At 43.6% G+C, this 22362-nt stretch overlaps 1 protein-coding gene across 44 annotated transcripts in view; it reads right to left on the reverse strand.

The window, feature by feature from the left end:
• Nucleotides 1-22362, reverse strand: part of MAP2 (microtubule associated protein 2) — a 225864-nt gene that overhangs the window by 131622 nt on the left and 71880 nt on the right. For 21 of the 44 annotated variants that reach the window (XM_039728620.1, XM_039728618.1, XM_039728589.1 and 18 more), the window contains exon 3: nt 902-967. The exons of 1 other annotated variant lie outside the window; for it this stretch is intronic. The gene's annotated coding sequence lies outside the window, so the exon portion shown is untranslated. 22 more of the 44 variants (XM_039728593.1, XM_039728633.1, XM_039728635.1 and 19 more) reach the window with 9 other exon arrangements.

A 22362-nucleotide genomic window follows, 5' to 3' on the forward strand; every position in this document is an offset into this window, starting at 1 on the left:
GGGCACAATAACAGAGAAGAACATCATAAAGTCTGCTTTGGTAGGTGTTGGGTGAGAACTGGCACCTAAGAAGTTAATTCAAGATGGATATACCTTTTTCTCTCTCCATCAAGGTGAAGGGAGCAGATTTTTAATCCTGCCTGGATTTTTTTTTAGCACAGTCCTCACTGCAAATCAATGAAATCTGTATTCCTTAGCTACCTGACACACCGAAGTCCAATACAAAGTAACTTATAGATTTTATTCTGTAACATTTTACCTTCCTCTTTCCTTTACAGGGGCAAAGGCTTAAAGCAACCACAGCCAAAAGGTACTAGGAGAAGAGGACAATAAACTGCTACTCCTGGGAATTAGCAATGACATTGCCAAAAAAACCCAGCTTGCTTTCCTCCTTTTGATAGCAGACATAATTTCTGAAGTGCCAGTGGTATGTGAAAAAGCCATCAGACAGATGCTCACCCAGCACTGGCAGGCTGCTGGAACCATGAGCTGCTTTCCTGGGAGAGATTGTACCCGCTTGGAACAAGCCTGCCAGTTTAACCCTGTCCTTGCTGATGCTAAAATCAGTATTAAGACAAGCCCAAATGACAGGGGGCAGCTTGCACCCTCGCTGTACTAACACAAGACAATAGAAAAGCACTTGGGTTTGCATCTCACATTTTGGTAGCTGCAGCCAAAAGGACTAATTAGTTACCTACAGCATATATTTACACATCAAAAATAACTTCACAGTGCCTGGCACAACAATTCAAAAATCTCTGCAAAGCTGACAAAAACAAACAACAAAAAAAAACCCCAAACCACCAACTATTGTTTAAATCACAAAGGAAAAACAAAATAACAAAGAGCAGCCCACACCCTGTGCCACATTCATCCCCACATTCAAAGAGAGGCATCCTACCTTTCCGATCTTTGAACAAGAAGATTCCAATCAGCACGCTGGGTCCAAGACTATACACTGAAGAATCTGCTAATAAAAAACAAAGGGAGGGGCAAAAAAACCCTGAAAACACTTGATTTTTGCTGAAAAAAATTCAATAGTTTTTAGCTATGAGAAAAGTTTTTCTTCTATCATACAAAGACAAAAATGCATAAACATATCCATACAGTGTATGAAGGTGTGTCTGCATATAACATACACTATGCATGCACCAATGTACAAACAAATCCACAGAAGTTTATTACCTATTCATTTTAACTCATCCAGCGTGCACTGCTACAGATTTTAATCTACAGCAGACAAAATCCAAAAAGCTTCAGCATAAAGGTACAACTCTCCCAAATCCTCAACAAGCAAACGAAAAAGGCTGACATTTTTGAAATAAAATCATTACCAGCTCATGTGCTGCCATACCCCAAAAGCCTATCCTTAAATAACTGCTGCATAATCATTCTCCCGGAGTGCTGTTATCCATCGGCTCGCTGCCTATCTCCAGCCAGACGCAGTCTGCAAGCCACCAGCTTGTCTCTACCATGTGCACGTCAGGAAAAGGAAAACTGCAAATTAGCAGACGTCCCCGCAGCGGTGAAAAGGAAAAGAGGGTGAGTGGGAGAGGAAGAGGGAGTTCACTGGCCACAGAAATTTCGAGAACGACGCCGAGGCAGCCGGCTCCGCCATCACCCACTTACAATGGGATGCTGCACCTCGCGGCCGCTGAAGCGCTTTGTCAAGGGGCTGCTGGTATCAAATGCCTGACAGGCATTTTAATTGCATCCAACCAAGTGTGTCCCCGGGAATCGGGCCTTTAATGCTGTGAATATCATCAGCTGGTTCCTTTTGTGCTGCTGCCAGACACACACAGGGCTGCGCTGCACACAGGCAGCAGCGCAGCCGGGTTCTGCCGTGATGCTGATCCAAACCCCAAACAGGCTTTATGGATGGTACGTGATAAAAAGGAACTCTGGAAGGATTTAGTATTTTCTGCTTTACAGATCAAAAAGGCAATTGGCTCTCCCCCTTTTATTTTTCTGTCTAATGCTGTTCATATGTTGGAACCAGCTTGACTATGCTGCTATTTGAGCCCTGCATTTGCTTATTCACACCAAGGGGAAATAAAACCAGGGAAAATGCAGAAATGCTGCAGGACTGCAGGGGCAAGCGAGGACCCTTCAGGACTAATACAGGAGTATAACAGGGCTCACTGCACAGTTCAGCTCAGAAACAAGTTCTTTGTGAAGTGAGGAGTTCAGTTTTACTGCCATTATTCAGCTGCTGTGCCTGCTTTGATCTCATCTCCTTACTCCAAGGCTTTCCTTAGGACAATATTAATCTCAGCAGGAAAAAGAACCTGTGAATTTGGAAATCACCATGTGTTCTGTGAGGAGGCTGGGGTGCTGAACAGCTCAGCTGGGGAGGGGTAGTGAAGAATGGGTAGTGAAACATAAATGAATTTTTTAAAAGAATGCATGAAAAAATAAAATATGAACTGGTTTGTTTTCAAGCATTTTTAGTTTGTAATAAAACAGCATACACAGCAAAGGAGCAGTCAGTCAGGAGTAACCAATGAGCCCAGCGAACTCTTAAGGACTGAAGACAAATTTCCCTGCACTCAGGACACACAAGTCAACCAGGTTCACTCCCAGCACTGAGCTGGTGTTTCTCAGTCCCTGTGACAGCAGAGCACTCGACAGGGAAGGCTATCAACAGGAAAATGAAACATCTCCCCACCACAAAATCTGGGAGAGGTCCAACAAACCCCATTTACCCCTGAGAGCACCAAGGGGCTCTACAGGAAGGAGTAACCAATTCCCTACTGATTTCCAGGGGGTGTCTCCCAAAATTCTGGGGGTAGAGGGCTACAAAGGGAATCAATTCCCTTCTGCCTTCCCCCGCATCCACAGGATGACTTCACACATCCATCAACCGTTGCATCAAACAGAAATTCCACCCTCACTGCTATAAACAGATCTTAGTAACTTAAGAGCATCTTTCCTGAGCTGACAGCTTTTCCCCACTCTCTCAACCACCACAGCAGTGAGGAGGATGAGGAAATGGAGGAAGGCAGGCTGCATGGGACAAGCATGACAGTGAAGCAAGTACCACGTGGTGGCAAATAGGGCTTTTGGAAGGAGCAGGAAAAAACAAGCAGGAGTGGCAGTAGCACAATTCTTAGACTTTGCTCTGAAAAAGCTTCCTGTGACTCTTGGGAAGGGGTGCCTGCTGCTGCCACTGCAAAGATCATCCTCTGCAGAAAACCAAGGTAACCCTAATCCTGCCTCATCTTCCTCAAATCCCCCCTTTTACCAGCTGGTGCTTGCTCACAGCCTTGCTACGATCTCTCCCTCACTTCTCCGGCTCCCCTTCACTGGCCAAAGCAACCAGGAGCTCTGGGAGCAAAAACATCGTGGAGCTAGGATGCTGGAAGAATAAGTCCTGAAAACTGTCCTGTAATTCCTGTCAGAGGTTCCTAACAGAACTCCCATGGCTCACAAGGGATGGATACACATGGCCAGCCTGTGTCCTACACCCTGGAGCCTGGGGATGGACCTTCAACCAGCTACCCAAACCACTTCAGGCTGCCCATGCCAGCATTTCCCGAGACATTTTCAGTGGCTGCTGAAAAGGCCCATGGCAAATGGTTTCATCTTAAGATACTGCAAATAAAAACCAGCTTAATCATCAAGTTGGTTCTGGCTTCCCTTAGATATGTTTTCACACCTATAAAAATACTTCTGAAAAGACAAAAGGCATAGGAGGAGACAGGGATGAAGAATGTAATCCAGATAGATGCTGGAACACAGAGAACACTCAGCCATTTCTGAGATTTAACCTCATGTTTACCTCATGTTTCCTACATGAGGTAAGGAAATTCATCACATAAAATCAATGCACCCCAACACTGTGAAAATACAAATGTAAGGAAGCTGACAAGTCAAAATCCTGGAAATTATTAAATTACATTTTCAGCATTGTACTTCTCAAAGAGGAGTAAAGACATTTACCATCTCGGTAAATCTCCCCACTGTGACTGAGGCCTGATCTAAACTCTACAGGATTTCGCTGGTTCGGGTGGGTTTTATTTCATTATCACATTCACACAAGATAATTAATTCAATTTCTTTACTATCCAGCTGCAAACTGAGTCCCTCTGTGAAAGACGCTGGGCAAAACAGAAGACAGCTGCCCTTACAAATCAGAAGAGCCAAAACCCTAAATAAATAATGGTAGCATTCTCATCATTTTCAGGATAATGAGGGGGTGGGAAGAGGAAAGAACAATCATCAGTTTGGGCTTTCCCAAGGTCACACACAACCCCTGCTCCCAAACAAAGCAAGATGCTTCCACAACCTCAGCCTAAGATCTTTCTGCCCAAATCACTGCTGAAGCCTTGCAACCAGTGTTTAACAAAGGAGTAGTGGGTTGGTTGCTTCTTTTTTAGCAAAGACTGGATGAACATTTTATGCAATGCCTAAAATAGCTTCCAATATCATCAGTGATGTAGATTAAGAGGCATAGGTCTACTGAACAGGAACTGCACCACTCTGGTAAAAATAGCCCTGGAACAGGGAATTTTCTTTTTATTCACTATTGTCTTAGCACTTGAAACAGGGATGGCTGCCTTCTGGAGAGCTTGAGAGGAGACAAATGCTTCACCAGACTCTCTAAATATTGTCTGATCTTCTGCAGTAGTAATAAACATCAGACTATCTATTTTACCATCCATTTGAGGGGAAAACTTGGTTTTATTTTTTTCCTTTTCTCAAGGCAGGGGAAAAACAAAATAGAAGAGCATTAATTAATTAAAGAAAAGCAGATGCAGTTTAGCACATCTTTCACCAGGGCTATGCAGTGAGGAAGGCTGCAAGGCTGGAGTCACTGTCTTCCTCTCTGTGGTTACTGACAAAACTGAGCACGGATGTGGAGCAGAAATGATAAGCCACAGGCTGAGTTAGCAGCCTCTCTGGGTAACAAGGATTTCAAGGCAGGTTAGAAAGTTCCAGGATGCAGGAGGACCCTGGTTTTGTGTTAGTCTTCCCCTCAAGGTACAAGCATGCAGGAGCTAATCTGCCCCCCACAAGCAGCCAGCCCAGTGTCCTTCAATCACACCATTTCCTTTTCACCAGTGGTGCCACCAGCTTTGTAACCACAGAAGATCCCAACATCGTGGGTAACAAGGATTTCAAGGCAGGTTAGGAAGCTCCAGGATGCAGGAGAACCCTGGGTTTGTTTTTAGTCTTCCTCTCATGGTACAAGCATGCAGAAGCTGATCTGCCCCCCTGATGCAGCCAGCCCAGGGCCCTCAATCACACCATTTCCTTTTCATCAGTGGTGCCACCAGCTTTGTAACCACAGAAGATCCCAACATCTTTACAGGACTCATCTGTCCTTCCTCCCAGGCTACCAATAACACAGGCCTGTACAGGTGGCATTGCCCTTCCCCTGCATCCATCCAAATTCATCCCCTATTGTGACCAGCTCACTTGCACCCACTGACACACCAGCTGATAAAACACGGGGTTCTGTGCAGCATGATTCTATAAAGAATCTTCAAATCCCAGGCATATTATGGCCTCTCTTTCCCCTACTTCAGCTTATTTGTTTTAAACATGTCAGGCAGATACTTTCAGGCATAATCTCTCTTTTATGAATCCTAGCTGACTCTCCTCAACTAAATAATTTATATGTGGAATATGTAGAAAAGGATTTTCTCTTTCTCTCTGTGCCAGCATGTCACTAAAATCAAGCTGGAAGATGTAGGATATTCAAATACTCCCAGGTCTGTTTTTCAGAACAACCAATATTGCACTTAACACTTTGAAGCCACCAAATTCTTTGGCTTTCTGAGGAAATCCTTCATTTCTAGCTCAGAGACCTGTGAGAACAAAATAATATGAAAGCAAAATTCATTATATGTGTCTGTTAGTCCCTAAATCTTGTATGTATATGTGTCACAGATACTAGTGACAGCTGCAACACAAGGTTTTTTTGTATAGTTACCCCAAAATAAATCATCCCCTCTGTCCTGGGTACTGGGATGGGGAACAGCTTCATCTCACTGCTTGTTCAGCCTGCTGTTTCTGGAGTGCCAGTGTCACTGACAGCTGGACAAAAACAAACACCCCAGCCTCCAAATCCATCCACAAAGGAAAAGCAAGGAGGTGATTGAGCAATCAGACCCCAAATTTTGACGCAGCAGAAGCAAACCTCCAGCTCAGAGAATCACCGAAACATTGTAAAGACATCAGATGGGGCTCAACTGGTACAGCCCAAAAGTGCCTTGTGACTGCACTGCTCCTGGAAGGCCATCCAAATTTTCAGCTGATTCCCCGTGTTCCCCCCAACATCAGAAGAAGTTGATGGCACCAATCCTGCTGCAGAAACCAGTGCCACCTGAAAGTGAGGTCCCACAAAAGCAGATGAGTGCACTGCACACATCCAGGAATGGCTCTGGAGGCTGAGACAGGACTGTGCAGGCAGCACTGCATTAGTGGGAGGCTCAAAGATCACACACAGCCCTTGTCCTGATGGGTGTCCACGTGACAAACTGTGCATCAAAGAGAAACACCAACTGCTTCTCCATCCTATCACATGGTTCATGACTAAGAAAATACTGCAGATAGAAGCGTACCACTTGTTCTCACCTTTTCTCTCTCCTGGCCTACCAGTGGGGTGATGAGTCAAGACAAAAACTTGCTTACTGTAAAATATCAAAGCTACTGTAATAGAATATGTTAATATATCAGTTTGTACTTCATCAGGTAACCTAACGCTTTTAAATTAAATGTCATGTCATAACTTTTAACAGAAGCCTTAGCTATTATTCTATATTAAACGTATAAAAAAAGTACTCTCAACTAATGAATCATTTGTTGAAGCAGATTTTGCAAAACATGTAATTAAAATATAAACAAAGCTGGCATGGTCTTAAAGACATAAAGCAGTAACTGCAATGCAAAATACACAGATTTAGCTGTTTGTCTAATCATAGGTTTTGGATAGCATTTCAATTAAAATGCCATTTACATTTTGGAAAATGGTTTTTTCAGTCAATAGGACATTGGTATATAGTTAATGCAGTAATAAAAATAGAGGTTTGCCTGAAACAGGTTGGTATCTGTTAGCCCTTCCAGTGAAAAGGTATTTGCTTACAGATCAATCTTTAGATTGATCAATTATATCTTGATTTAGATCAACTTAAAGATCAATCTTTTCTCAGAAATATAGTCTCTAGCAGCTAAGTAGAACAAACGCTAAAAGCTGCCAGATGATTATTTTCTCCTATGTCCATACTTTCCTTCAAGAAATATTTTTTTAATTTGGTTAGCCCAGCTAACTGCTGTTCCTCGACAGCAAAACCAACCAGACAGGCCATGGAAATTGCAGAAACATGTAGTAACATGTAGCACAATTGGTCTCAACAGCTTCTCACTTAGCAACACTTTATGTAAGGAAGGCAGTGAGGCAGAAACCCAGGGAAGAGCTCCCGGCAGCTGAGCCGTGCCGAGGGGAAGCAGCTCTGCTCACCTCAGAGGACAGACAACAAAAGCAGCCTTATGAGCACACTGCTGGCTGCCAGCCTGACCCACATGGGCTCAGACATGGCACTGCCAGAAATGGCACTGCCAGAATGATGTAACAGCTTATCCCCTCCTGACATGGGCAGCCAGGCTGAGCCTGCCCAAGGCCTGCCCTGCACAGGCTGCGGATTTCCAGTAAAACCAACCACGGTCAGCAGCCAGCCCGACATCCAAGACAAAGCCTGCTCAAGCCACCAGAAGCCCTTCCAAGCTGGATCAGAAATTGTATTTATGCATGCTCTTGTACCACTCTGTTGTGCACACTCTATTTCAGAGCGAGGTAAGGAGGGCTGGCAGTGTGCACTGCACCTTACAGACACTGCCTTTGCAGAGGACCCCCTTGGCAAGGGCTCCTTAATGGACTCTATCACATTTACCGTGAAATGAACACAGCAGATACTGTAGGCTAATTCATTAGCTGCTTATGATTGATTCTTGTTTTCATCATCACAAAAGCAGATTTCCTTGCGGTTAACACAACGATTCCAATTCCCTCTTTGCTTACACACATTTAAGCCAGCCACTGCTCCACTGACCCCACAGCACTTATCATATCAAGACTCAAATGGGTTTAACGACTGGAGACTTGGATTAGATAACTTAAACACAGCCTTCATTCACCCTGGTCTCACGGTACTGTCCACAATTATTTTTAAGCTGTTTGTACATGGAAATTACTTCTCTCAGTATCTATTTCACAGCACTCACTGTCCATGAGCTCAGGGTACAAAGTGAAGGGTGCCACATCCAATCACCATCTCCAGGGAGACTTTTGGGAAGTGTAATGTGATTATAGTCAAATCTAGTTTATCAGAACAGGGTAGAAAACATGAAAGTCATTAGACAAAAGGGATTTTTGGATAAATGAAGGACCTTGGAACTTATCTCATATACCTCAAGGGACGTGACCTTCTCTTAGATGAAGTGGTACTTGGATCCATGGGGTTTTAGATGACAGGCCTAAATGGCAGTGTGGCCAGCAAGCCAGGAAACTTCTCCTGCTGTTTCAATGACTGACATGAGACTTCTTGCTACCATAAGCCACTCCAGAAACTGATTTACACTGGTTTCAAAGAATGGGATGTTCAGCAAAGTGATCCCACAGCAATTCTAGGGCACCAAGGAGAATATGATCTGGATTTAAAAGGGGAAAAGGCAGAGGGGAGGATGGAGAGAGGAGTTGCCAGTCTTGGCTCCTCTACCATCCTGCCTGAGTTTCTTTGGGAAACTTCCATTCAGTTTGGCAGGGAACAGAAGAATGGACACCTCAAAAGATAAGGGTTTATGCTCTGTGCAATGCTGTAGAGATACACATAACTAGAAAGGAAAGGCAGAACTAAGAGAGTTTAGCAGCTTTAACAAACTCTACGAGTACATAGGAAGAATATGCTACGCTTTTTGGAGTCTGAATGCTCAAATAAAAATCATGCAGAAAACAGAGACAAATCCCATAAATGAGGGAAAGCAGAACTATGAGAATATAATCAGAAAAGCTAAGGAACAAACTGAATTATGATTAGCCAGGAACATAAAAGGCAACAAAAGAAGAATCTATATGATCTGAAATGCAGACAGGACAAGTCATGGTTCACAGAGAGGCAAAGATGATGCACAGAAGGCTACAACTCAACACAGTCAACACTGCTCAACTTTCACAAGACCAACAGTGAGCAACTACTGCATATGATTGTTTTAAAAAGAAGCAGAACTTCAGCTCAGAATAGGAAAGAGCAATTTAAGAAGCACTCAGAACAAGGCAGATGCAGCTTAGAAAGTTGTGTGGGTCCTCCCTGACCCAAGAAGAGTATTTCAGACTTCAGAACAAACCAGACAAGAGTCTGCTTTATCTTCACAAACATCTTCCCAAACCCCACTCTCTCTCTTGAAAGGTTTCTTGAAGCTCTGAAAAATTACAAACCAATCAGTTAAATGCCATTTTTGCCAAGATTTTGGAAGAAATAAACCAAGCAGTTTCCCATTACCTAAATACCTACAGGGCAACAGCTCAACTTAAAAAATACTCCTGACAATACTAGTTTGTCAACAGTAACAAACGCCAACAAATTCATCTCACTACTCCTGATTTTGCTTTTATAAAATTTGGGTTTCACCCCAAGTTAGGATGAGTTTGTCAAAGGAAAGCATCTTCCAAAACCAAGACCATTGGTTCACACAGCTCCCAGATGTAAAAGCAGGAAATCAAGAAAAAAAGGACTGAACAGCATGTTGAGAGACAAAACCTCAAAGACATAACTAGACAAATCAGGAGTAAGTATCTGGGCACTAGTTTGACAGGAAAAGGCTTACTGTGGGCAAAAAAAGACAAACCACAGTTTTGTCTACCCTAATGGGGATGCTATCCCTAAAACACTGGGATAATTGTTCTTTGGTGGTGGTATCTCAGCTGGAGAAATGCCAAAATGTGGGGTTTGCACAGTAAGATAGATACTGGCAAACTGGGGAGAGTCCAGATAAGCAAAAGGGAGAGTTTGGGAAAACATTCGTCTAATCTTTCCTTGTAAAGCACATGTTTTCAGATAGGTTTTTCTAAAGTAGAGAAAACCCAAGCAGCAACAAAAATATTTCAGATAATATAATTTTCGAAGATAAAGAAAGAAAATTACATTCTAAATCAGTGGGGGGATGAGTGAGGGGGATCAAGGAGGGGGAAATAAAAGAGTAATTCACTGGGCTAGTTAAAAGCAAATACTAGTGTGTGTGTGGTAACTAGAACCCCTGCTACTAAGGAAGTTTAAACTATTTATTTTTACACAAAGAGCACCAAGAGCAGTGCCTAGACAGGCTGGCATCCTCCTTGAAGAGAATAAGGATCCTGTTGTCCTGCAGGCATCTAGTTTCTCCAACTGGGCAACTGGTACAGCTCCAGCAAAACTCAGCTGGCCACAGGACTAACTTACATTGCCTTCTCTCCATGCTACCAAAGCCTAATGAGAATTGCTGGTGCAGACTACAGCACTGCTCCCTCCACACCTTAATAATTCCTAGCTGGAGTGCTGGGAATCTCAGCCAATCTGCCATTAAGGTCCAGAGAGCTGCAACGCCCACAGCTTCAAGGACACTGGTGCTGGAAAAGGAATGCCAAGGGGAGCTCCTGTAGGGCTCCCACTACTTTAGCTCAGCCTCTCAGAGGACAAGGCCTGTAGCTCTTGAACCTCACCTACTCCTTCCCTCTTGGCTGCTGGAGGACCTCACTGGGGTGGAGAAGGCACCAAGGCTGGCCCCTGCTCTCCACAATGCCACTCAGATTGTACTTTAGGATCTGGAGCCAACAATTTCACTGGGCTTGTGACCTGCCATCCCCCAGACTTCCACCTGGTCCACAGGGTGCAGCTGGTTCAGATAAAGGTGTCTGACCACTTATTAACACCACCATAAAGACTGAAAAATAAAGATGTTCCCAGCATTGCAAGAAGGCTCCCTACCTCTTTTTACAAGGTTTTAAAAATAAAGTTAATCTTTGGGGCACAATGGCTCCTATATCTGAGAAAAAAAACCCATGCAATGATGCAGAACCTGTGAGTGAGAAACCAGGAGAAGAGCACGATTAAGAAAGACCACAGAAGGAATGAAGAGGAGAAAATAAATGGAATAACTAATACACATTTGCTCCAAGGTTCTCTCTGCACCAATTGGCAAAAAGAATACAACTGAATCATTAATAATTGAAGGAACTTGAAGACAAAGAGATTTTCAGCCAACGTTAAAGGGATGAAAGACGGCAGTAATGAGAATTCTGATGACGGAATCATTTGCGGAGGGGCTGGGAAGGAGGAGGTTATATTTTAAAGAAATGGCTCCTTTGTAAGACAAGAGCAAGCATTCTCATTATTAATGCAGACAGACACATCTGAAAGACCTTATTCAGCTGATGGTGTCACCAAACACCCTTCTGGACACAAGCTCTCCAGTAACAATATTAAACAAGGATAGGAGACTGCTGTAACAAAATATAAAGTGTCACTTGTTTATTCTTTTTAGCCTCATAAATGATTTAAGGATGAATATCAACAAGCAGCCAGTTTTCTGTGCCTTTCTTCACTGATGATTCTCTGCACATAGTTGATGGAAGCTTGAGCTTTCACTGCTTTTGGAAGTTGGCCCTGCAGACCAAGTCAGGATCAACATCAGCAGCAAAACACGGGAGGTATTCCTTCTTAGGAGCTGAATCTTCTACAGACCAATTTCCACTGACACCTTTTAAAGGCCCATCAGCAGTGGAGACAGGCACACTCATGTCAGCCTCTAGCTCAAGGCCTGGAGTTTTGCACCAGACAGTTTCTGAGCAAATGAACCGTGCTAAGAGACAAACAAACAGCACATTAATTTCACTGACTTGCTGCCATATTCGAGGGGAAAGATGTTAATGGAACTCACTAAGACTGAAATTGATTGTTTTCCTCATAAAGAACAAAAAGCTACAATTTCAAAAACAGAAAGCTCAAACTAGATACATTTCTTAAAAGGAGGAAAAAATCACAAACAAAGAAACAAAAAGGGAAAAAAACAAAACCAAACAACCAAAAAACCCTGTAAAACCAATGCACAACACCACATCATTGACAGAGAGTACTAGGACTTTAGTGTGAACCAGAAGCTCACATTATCAGAGCAACCAACTTCAAATTAACTACTGATCCCCTAAAGCTATCCTTGCAAACCTTCCCAAGTCCAGAGGCGACTTCTTCGAGAAGCTGCTGGAAGCTTCCACCATGTCCAACAGAGCCAGTCCCTGAAGGCTCCAAAGATGGACCTGCTGCTGGCCAAAACTGGACCAGTTAGAGATGGTGGTAACACCTCTGTGATAACATATTTAACAAGAAAATCAAAATAAAGCGGGGCACAGTTTTTTCTCTAGCCAGAGAAGAGGAGGAGGTGAGAACAGGTGAGGGAAACAACCTGGAGACACCAAGGGCAGTGCAGAAGGAGGGGCAGGAGGTGCTCCAGGGGCCAGAGCTGAGATTGCTCTGCAGCCATGGTGAGACCAGGGTGGAGCAGCTGAGCCCCTGCAGCCCCTGGGGATCCACGGGGATGCAGAGAGCCCTGCACAGCCCCTGGGGATCCATGGGGGAGAGATCCATGCACAGCCCCTGGGGATCCCTGGGGATGCAGAGATCCACCCCCAGCCCTGGGGATCCAGGGGATGCCCAGATCCACCCCCAGCCCCTGGGGATCCATGGGGATGCAGGGATCCACCCCAGCCCTGGGGATCCAGGGGGATGCAGAGATCCACCCCCAGCCCCTGGGGATCCATGGGGGAGAGATCCATGCACAGCCCCTGGGGATCCCTGGGGATGCAGAGCTATTTTTTCCATTTGTTTTCCCTTGTTCTTCAACCTGTTGGCTGAAATTTACAAAATTCTCTGACTTTGGCTTTCATCCATCTCTTACCTTAAAGGCTTTTTCCCCTGTCTCTTTTCATTCCCTTGAACAAGAGAGAAACTAAGTGTGGGAACATTCTCTATATAAAGCTATATTTTATTAATAAGTATAAACACACACATTGGTTCAGATTGACTCCAACATGCAGCCAAGACAGAAATAACTGGAAACTATTTTATTTTCTAATACCTTGGTGGAAATGATTTTACACTTCAGTAACTTGAAAAACAAGCTACTGTGACCAGAAAATGCTTTCTACCCTGCAACATGTGATCAGCAGATGAATGGAAGGCAGAGTGCAAAGGCAGGTATCAGCTAAGATAAAAAGTCTCCTGACTGCATACCCCTAACATCCAGGAGCTTGCCATCTCATAGAGAACTTGGAGAGTAAGATAAACTAAAGAGCTTAAGGCTTTTTTTTTTGTGTGCTTTCACTTTATTTTTATTCAACTACCACTCTACACGTTGCTATTTAATTTCTGTGGCTCAAGGTTTTGCCCTTTTAAAAGACCAAAAGATTCTCTCATCCTGAACTCATCTTTTATTCTTGAAAAGCACTGGACTGAATTTGCTTATTTCCCCTGGGTACACCAAGGGTAATGACAGCTGATCCTTGCCTATACTGCCCAGTCAATTATTCTCATTTTCCTTCTGAAGCCCACAAAGACCCTTCAGTAGTGAAAGCTCTCCCAGTGTGAGGGCACCTGCTAAGAAATTAATGCATGAGACAAAATAATGGCTGGGAGGAGGAAAGGGGCTGTAAGGCACCAAGCACCTCCCTGGAACCAGAGGCAACAGCTCAGCCCAGCTCCTGCATCTCTGCCCTGATTTCCAGAAACTGGGTGAGAAAGTATTTCTCCAACCCAGCTTCACTACACATTTGCCTCTCTTACCCAACAGCAGGGCAGAAGGTTACTGTATTGTTTTCATTTTGTCTACACAGCAGCAGCTTGAGACCTCAGCTCCAAATCAGACCCAGAGGATGAGGTCCTGCATCCACCTGTACCAACTTACTGTCACATGTGTAAGGACAGATGGACAGCACCTGCCAGCTGCAGGTGATGTCTCAGTGGGGATCCGCTGAGGCACTTGCAGCTGGTATTGCATGGCTCAGGAATCTCTGAGAACAGCACAGTGGTTTGGCTGCCACAAGATCCTTCCTCACACCTCCCAGTCCATGTGGAGGGGGAGTAGGAAAGAATGCAAAGAGCACGCAGCTTAAAAATTGAGAGCAAGTGCTGTATGGACTGGTCCTAAAACTAATACGCACAAAAAACCCCAATGAAACAAAATCCCTACAAGCAAAGAGCAGCTGGGTCCAAATCACCTACAGCTCATGCTGAAATCAACCAAGAACATCTCTACCAGTCTCTCTAAGTGAAAGAAAGCAAAACCCCTGGGTTCAGCCAGGTGTCTTCAAGCTCTTAAAAGCAAAAGACTACCCCAAAGAATCTGCTAAGATAAGAAAATTAAAAAAGAAAGCTGGATTTTAAATAGATTTGTCTTACCTAAGGATTTAGAGAAACTACATTACAGGAAGTGAAGCCCAGCCACAGACACAGGTCCTGCTGCAAGCCTGGCTGCTCTCAGGGAAGAGCTGATCTGAGCCAAGGCTGATCTTAGGGACCAGAGTTTGGGGAAAGAGGGGAGGGGTCCCCATCTTCCCAATGAGATCCCAGCAGGAGCAGAGGCTCCGATTGAAAAGCCCAGCTTTGGCAAACATGGGATACACACGCAGAGCAAAGCACAAGCTGACAAACAGGCTCACTCATTCATGCTGGTGCCATCTGCTTTACTCCATCCTTCCAGGGCTGTGGCAGCAAGGAGGGAAAGAGCCTGTTTGCCACCCTCCTGCTGAGGAGCACAGGAAAGGCAGGCTGCCCTGTGCAGAGAGGAGAATGCCCCTTCCCCAAAAGCACTGTGTGGAAGGAGCCAGGCTGCATGGCAGGCAAGAGGGACAGAAGTGAGGGAATGAAACCAGAAAAGAGCTGAGGAAAGCAGCCAGGTGACTTGGTGACCCATCCCAAGCTCAGCACTGATGCTGCCAGCAGAAGGGAGCAAGGAGGCTGCAGGGTCAGGACCGAAGAGGATTTCAGCTACTACCCTGATATTAAAGTACTAAGCACATTTGAGGCCCAGATTCCTGAAAAAAATTGTTTACTGATTTCAGAGCTGTGTGGCTTCAAACAAGAAGACACAACAACCTTTGAGGTTGTCACCAAATACAAACAAGCCCTGGGACTGCTCATTGAACACGTGCACATCTCACGTGGTTTTGGGGATACCAATATTACATCACTCATCCCATCCCACCACTGATGCCATCCTCTCACCCATTGTTGTTGGTAAAGCCTCAGCACAGCTCTGTGGAATCAAGTGCTAGAGAACTTCACATATATATGTGTGTATATATATCCAGACACAGAGCACATAACTGTGAAACACCCCATCTGCTCACGTTACAACATTTTAAACACATGCAATTAACTGAACTGAAATGGCATAAGGATCACTCAGTGTCTTTTTCCCTGACTCCCACTATTTCCACCTTCCTCTCACCCTAACATATGGGAATGCCATATGAATTACTGAATGGATCATGCTAAAACTGGAGCCTGCAAAATCTATTTTTAATACAGATTATGGGGGGATATTGGCAGTCCGTGGTGCAGCATTGTTTGCCTTACAAGTTTGGTCTGTTACTACTTCTGGCAAGCCCCACTTCCAGCACTGACATCTCCAAACTCTTCTACATTTTCCCTTGGTGTTCTGAAATAAAATTTAGTTTCCTTGAGAATTTTTTGGTGGGAACTTTGCAGGAAAAGCAGGTCAGAGGAGAGTTAGCACACTGCAGTTTTTCCAGCCTGCTGCTGCCCTTCTGAAGCAGCCATGAGATGCCCAGTTTTCCCTGTCAAATTTACCAAGGTATTTATTAATCAGTCATGTAGGGCTGTTGCCCTGAGCTCTCACAAAATGCCATAGAGACACACAAATCATGTGCTGCCCCAGGAAATGGACAGAAAAGGGTCTGTCTGGGTTTTTATTGTCCTCTGGTACAAGCTGGGAAGGTATACAGCTTTTTTACCCACTCTTGAAAGCCTCTCCACTCTAAGGAGCCAGAAAAACAAGGTCAAAGTCTCAGCAGGAGAAATAATTGGAGCAACCTGATTTGTTTGTATGTTGATTATTAATCCTGATGCAAAGCTAGGGACATGTACATTAGAGATCCATCAGCAGACAGACACAAAAATGAAGAATCTCTTTACAAGGCCACAGCAAGTTTTACTAGGCACTTGAAAGCCAAGGCAGGTCAGGTCAGCCAGTTATTATTGCTCTGAGCAGCTCACACACCAGTGTCAGCATACATTACCTGAAATTGCAATGGTTATCAAGAACACCATTTTCTCCTACCCTTGAAAATCAATCAAACCTCATCTTTACAGCCAAATGCACCATCAGCAATGCAGGCTCAATCCAAAACCAATATCAGATAAAAACCTTCAGGTGAGATCACAAAGGGCTAGAGGGAAGACAAATGCAAAAAGAAAGTGATTTCTGGACAATAACTACTTCTTTCCTTTTAACCTGTACAAGCTCATCAGAATTGGGCTCCACTGGAAAGTTTTTCTTCTATAATGAATTTAACAAGAAGAAAAAAAAAATCACACATACACAGAGGATCATGTGGCTGCACAGTTTCTAACTGATTCCAAATTATGTTCATATTTCTATATTAGATTTTACTTCAGAAAACACAGGTGCTGCCTAGGCAAAATGGGATGCTGGGACCCATCCAGCATTTCCAGCTGTGGCTGGAGACAAACAAGCCAGGGATTCACAGAGTTCCCAGTACTTAAGGAAGGGAAGCTGGGTACACTGAAGCAGCTTTAAAAATGTTTAACAAAGCAGAAACTGGAACTGATGTGTCATAAACTACTATCAACTACCATGAAACTGTTACTTCATTTTAATGTGCCACAAATCTAAGCCAGCCTCTTCAGGGTACCACCATTTCACATGCAGAGGCAGCTCAGAGTCTCACACATAAAATACTTTCACATATTTCTTTTGCCCTCAATGAAAAAGAAATTCCCACTCATTTCTTCCTGGCTACTCTCTGCAGGACTGAAACTTCAGAAATGTTCTCATGGTTTTCCCTGTGACAGTGAAATTTGCTGGCAAGGCTGTGCTTTCTTTTATGTCAGGATTTTACTCTTTACAGGCAAGCTCCCTTTTCTGTTCATTACTCAGTACCAGAGATTTTATTTCATTTTTCCTGATGTAACCATAGATTAAAGGATCTGAAACATTTTTAGAGCATAACTAGACTCTGTCACGGATTAGGCACCCACGTAAAGGAATAGGGACCCTGTGCTCCACAAAAAAACCCCCAGGTTTCTACTCTTCCTTCTTCAGAGGAGATCAGGAAGAAGAAGTGGGCACCTATTTCTTGCAGTCAGTGTGGCCAAACTCAGCTGGGAAAGAAGCCCAAGTTCAGACACAACCACCAGAAAAAGGCAGTAAGAAATGAAACCTTCAAGAAGCAGTAGTGCTGGGGAGAGGCAGCGTGCCTGAGATGGAGCTCAGGGGGGAGACAGCTCAGCTTCAGTGACCAAGGCACTGCCCTCACATGACAGCAGAGCCCTTGAACTGGTCAGGTGGAGCTCCCCCATCCCATATGTTCCTCTGGCTCGGAGTCTGATCCACTATGCCTTCCCTTCAGCAGGGGGAAGACAGGGAGTGGGAAGAGGGCAAATTAATTCAGAAGCTCTTGGCAGGCATATAAGTAAAAAAATAAAGCCAGAAGTTATGTAGAGCAAGTCCTGTGCTGCCAAATGAAGTCATGTGTGGCATAGTTCTGATCTGAGTATATTTTTTTAAAACTTTATTTTTGTTGTTATTATTATTTTTAGCATTTGGCAAAAGGAGACAGGAAATACCTTGCTGGTGATGTCTGCTCCCAACACAAGTCAGTTTGGAATGCTGAATAGCTTACCCTGAAAAAAAGGGAGAACCAACTATTTTCAGCCCCAACCTAGACTGTTACTCACGTAAGCAGCATTGCAACAATTTTAATTTTGTTTCTATTTTATAAGAGGCTATTAGATGAGGAGAACAAACATTCCCAAGAATGTTCACTTTTCTCCTCCTCTTAACTGGGCATGGTCTCGGGGGGAGGGAGAAATTTGCACACACATGCACTTGTGAAAGTTGAGTTCAATTTAACAGGAAAGAGCCTCTGTTCAGTTAAAAGCCTTATAAAGAAATGAACCCTGAAAGAATCCTGCCTTTCAGATATGTAAACACAAAACCAGAATACACTGGCTCATCTGTAAAGTGAAATACATGGTTCCACTGGAGGAGATAAGTAACTCCCTGTCAAGCCAAGGGTTGACTGACTGACGTGAAAGACTTGCTCCCTGCAGCAGCAGAACGTATGGCCTAACAGAAAATCAAATTTGGAAGGAACCTGTTTTTAACTCCTGGGCAAAGAAGTAGTTTAAGCATAAGGAGGTTGTAAAATGATGTTACTTACAAAAGATAGGCTCAGTTTAGAAATATATAGAGCATCAAATTCATAGAACACTAAGCAAGCCACCTACAAATCTCTTGCTTGAAGTGAAAGCCAAAAATACAGCTCTCTCCTCTGACAGAATACATCCCTCCATCTGTTTGCTGCTTCAGGTCAGATTAAATACTGCAGCTTCCTAGAAAGCTAAATAAACTTTACCTAAAGGGACCCTCAGAACACTGACATGTGACTCTGACTGGCTTTATTCCTTCTCTCCAGAGTGTGCAGCCACAGAAGAGTCCTGTGCCACTGCTGAGACACTTACCACACTCCCTGAGGCAGCGCCTCCTCACACCAGGCTGTCGTGCCAAATGCTATGTCTCCATCATATATGGAAAAGCAGTTGGATGCTTCTCATGGGTGGACCCCAGAATCAGATTCTTTCATTTCTGCAGGTTAAGTTTGGGTTTTTTTCCAGAACCCTGACTGCTGGTAGAAATAAGCTCTACACTTATGTTTCACCAAGACACATCGGGGTCCCATTTGCACAATCACACACAAAGCAGCACCTCCATGCTCTCAGGAATACAAAGTGTGTCAAGAGTCAAACAACTTTTAATCCAACAGCCTGATGCCAATGTTGTGAATCATCATAACAACTATTCAGATAAATAAAATTACTGTGGATGTTTCAGTCTCATGCTGGTGGAAAATCAGGACTCCAAGTCCTTGGCTTCAAAGCACAGGACTTGTGTCATTTCAAATGATGGAGAGTCCCTGCAGCTGCTTGCACTGGTGTGTCTTTGGCCCAGTCTGCATGGGACACCAGCACTCTCCACTCATCATTTCATGTAAGCCAACATTCAATTTAACTCACTCACCTGTGCCTGCCCTAGTTTGCAAAGACTTGTGTTACCTCTCTCTCTAACTACTACTGAAAGCTAATGGCTGTTTACATCACTGCCTAAAAGAGTATTTCATAATACACTGGATTACCAAAAAAATAACCTCCTTCTTCAAGAACAGCATCAACATACCCATAATTTTAAATGCAAAACTAATCTTAGTGAACTAAGGGCAATTTTCAGTAAGACTTCAGCAGATGAGAGCACTATAACTTAGGGGTAAGGAACAGGAACTAAACTTGTTAAGGAAGATACCTGAAACAGTTTCTTAAACACCCTGTACAAACACCTGCTTCAGAAGCAGGTGTTATGCAGACGTGTTTAAGAAACCAGTGTTTCTTCAGAGATGGCATTATGTGCTTTACAAGACTACATGTCCAAATTTGCTCTATTCTAACGTTTTATGGACCAAACAAAAGTAGTCATTCACTTTTAGATCAGCATAAATTCAGAAACACAGCTCTGATAACCAGCCATTTATAAATTCCTCTTTCCTATCCTGGCCTCACCTACCTGTTTTCTTATAGCCATGGGTGACAGAAAACACAGGTGTATGGTGTGTGTGGAAGCAGGAACTGATAGATTTACAGCCATTATTAAACCAAATGAGAAGCCAGCGAAGGGACCGAGGGAATCTGATGTGTCATAATACCGACCACATCTCATTTATCTCCTGTGGTTAGGATAAAGATAAAACTTAAAACTACTACAGCTATGCAGTTCTTCAAGAAGATAAGGAACAGGAACTAAACTTGTTGAGGAAGATACCTGAAACAGTTTCTTAAACACCCTGTACAAACACCTGCTTCAGAAGCAGGTGTTATGCAGACGTGTTTAAGAAACCAGTGTTTCTTCAGAGATGGCATTTTGTGCTTTATAAGACTACATGTTAAAAATGCTTCTAGTCTAATGTTTTATGGACCAAACAAAATTAGTCATTCACTTTTACACCACCATAAATTAATAAATTCAGAAACACAGCTCTGATAACAGCCATTTATAAATTGCTCTTTCATATCCCAGCCTCACCTACCTGTTTTCTTATAGCCAGGGGTGACAGAAAACACAGGTGTATGGTGTGTGTGGAAGCAGGAACTGATAGATTTACAGCCATTATTAAACCAAATGAGAAGCCAGCGAAGGGACCGAGGGAATCTGATGTGTCATAATACCGACCACATCTCATTTATCTCCTGTGGTTAGGATAAAGATAAAACTTAAAACTACTACAGCTATGCAGTTCTTCAAGAAGAAATAGGGCAAAGGAAGCCACAACAGAGCAGCAGCCAAGCACAAGTTGATTGATGATACCAGTAACCCTTCAACATGTATTGTCACAATCTGCTGTCAGCTCACCAAATTACTCAGGAGCACTTGAAGGGACCGAGGGAATCTGATGTGTCACAATATCGACCACATCTCATTTATCTCCTGTGCTTAGGATAAAGATAAAACTTAAAACTACTACAGCTATGCAGTTCTTCAAGAAGAAATAGGGCAAAGGAAGCCACAACAGAGCAGCAGCCAAGCACAAGTTGATTGATGATACCAGTAACCCTTCAACATGTATTGTCACAATCTGCTGTCAGCTCACCAAATTACTCAGGAGCACTTGCTAAATAAATGTGAATCACTTTGTTGCAGCAGCCTTTTTCACTTTACACTCAGGTGTGACAGCTATGCAGCTGCACCAGCATGCAGCAGCCCCCACAGCTTGCTCACCCAGGACACACACACTTCCTTTCACTTACAGAAGATTTTGAGATTTGCTCTCAAAGCCCAGACTGTCACATGCACCAGCAGCCTTCAACCCATAAAAGTCACCACCACAAAAAGCATAGTGAGGTGGCCCTGTGATTCCCTCTGCTGTTTCCCCAGAGCCCTACATAGGACCACGAGAACTCTGAGTGAAATTCACATACAAAAAGTAAACTACTTTGGAGTACAAAGTAGTTTGTTTGCATGAGTAGTGTTACATTGTCACACAGGCTACTTCCTGTTAAATCACTATCCTGTGCCTCTCTAGTAGAGTGAGGCAAGTCTATATATATAAATTTAAAAAAAAAAAAAAAAAGAAAAAAAAAAACATAAATATCAAAAGAATTGCAGCCTGGTGCAAAACTCCTAATGCCCAAGTCCAGGCTGGTGTGCTATTGTGCTATTTTGCAGAAGGGTGTACTCCTCTTAGAGAAAGACAAGCCTCCCAATGGTGAACAAGTGCTCCTTCATTTCCATGCCCACCAAAGCCTGCATCAGGCTGCAGAAGCAGCAGGATCATCACTGCTCAGGGCACTCTGGGATGGTGCAAATACTGCATTTCTTCCTGAACTGAATGCAGCTCTTCCCTTCTTCAACTCTTCCACCTTTCACTGTCTCTCTAAGCTAAAAAGTAAAAACTTCAGTTTGACAGAACCACGGGGAAATACAAGGACACAAACATGTTATTCACAATCCAGAAAATCCGTTTTCTGAATTAGAAGCACCCAAAGGCTGAATTCTCCAAGGCAACTTGCTCAGAGTACTTGATGTGGCCAAGAATAAAGCCGACAAGGCAGAAAAACCCCTTGGATTTTCAATCAATTGCTGAACCACTGAAGCGAGCACAACTGAGGATGGGATTTCAGAACATTACTAGACACATCTTGATTTCACTGGTGCTTCAGCAGCATGCCCCCCTCACCTGTGTCCCACAGCTGCAGCTCTGCTCAGCACAGCTGCCAAGGCCAGTGCAGCCCTTCCATGACCACCACAGCCCAAGAGCCATTTCTCTGGGAGGATTAGCTGGAGTTCATTCCCTTTGGCTACCCAATTTGCTGCAGCAATAAAAATAGCTCTACTTCAATAGAGCAAGACCTATGCAGAAAGACTAAATTAACATAAGTTCAGATAATAGCAGAGATTAAAGTATCATATTCAAATATTCACAAGATTACCGTGCACAACAGAGAACACATGCAGTGCATATGAAAAACAGGTCATTAAAGCAGTAAAAATCTAAATAGTATTGGAGGAACTTTCTATCAGTAA

The sequence above is a fragment of the Passer montanus genome, unplaced genomic scaffold (assembly GCF_014805655.1).
Source record: "Passer montanus isolate IOZ18808 unplaced genomic scaffold, ASM1480565v1 scaffold66, whole genome shotgun sequence".
Classification (NCBI taxonomy): domain Eukaryota; kingdom Metazoa; phylum Chordata; class Aves; order Passeriformes; family Passeridae; genus Passer; species Passer montanus.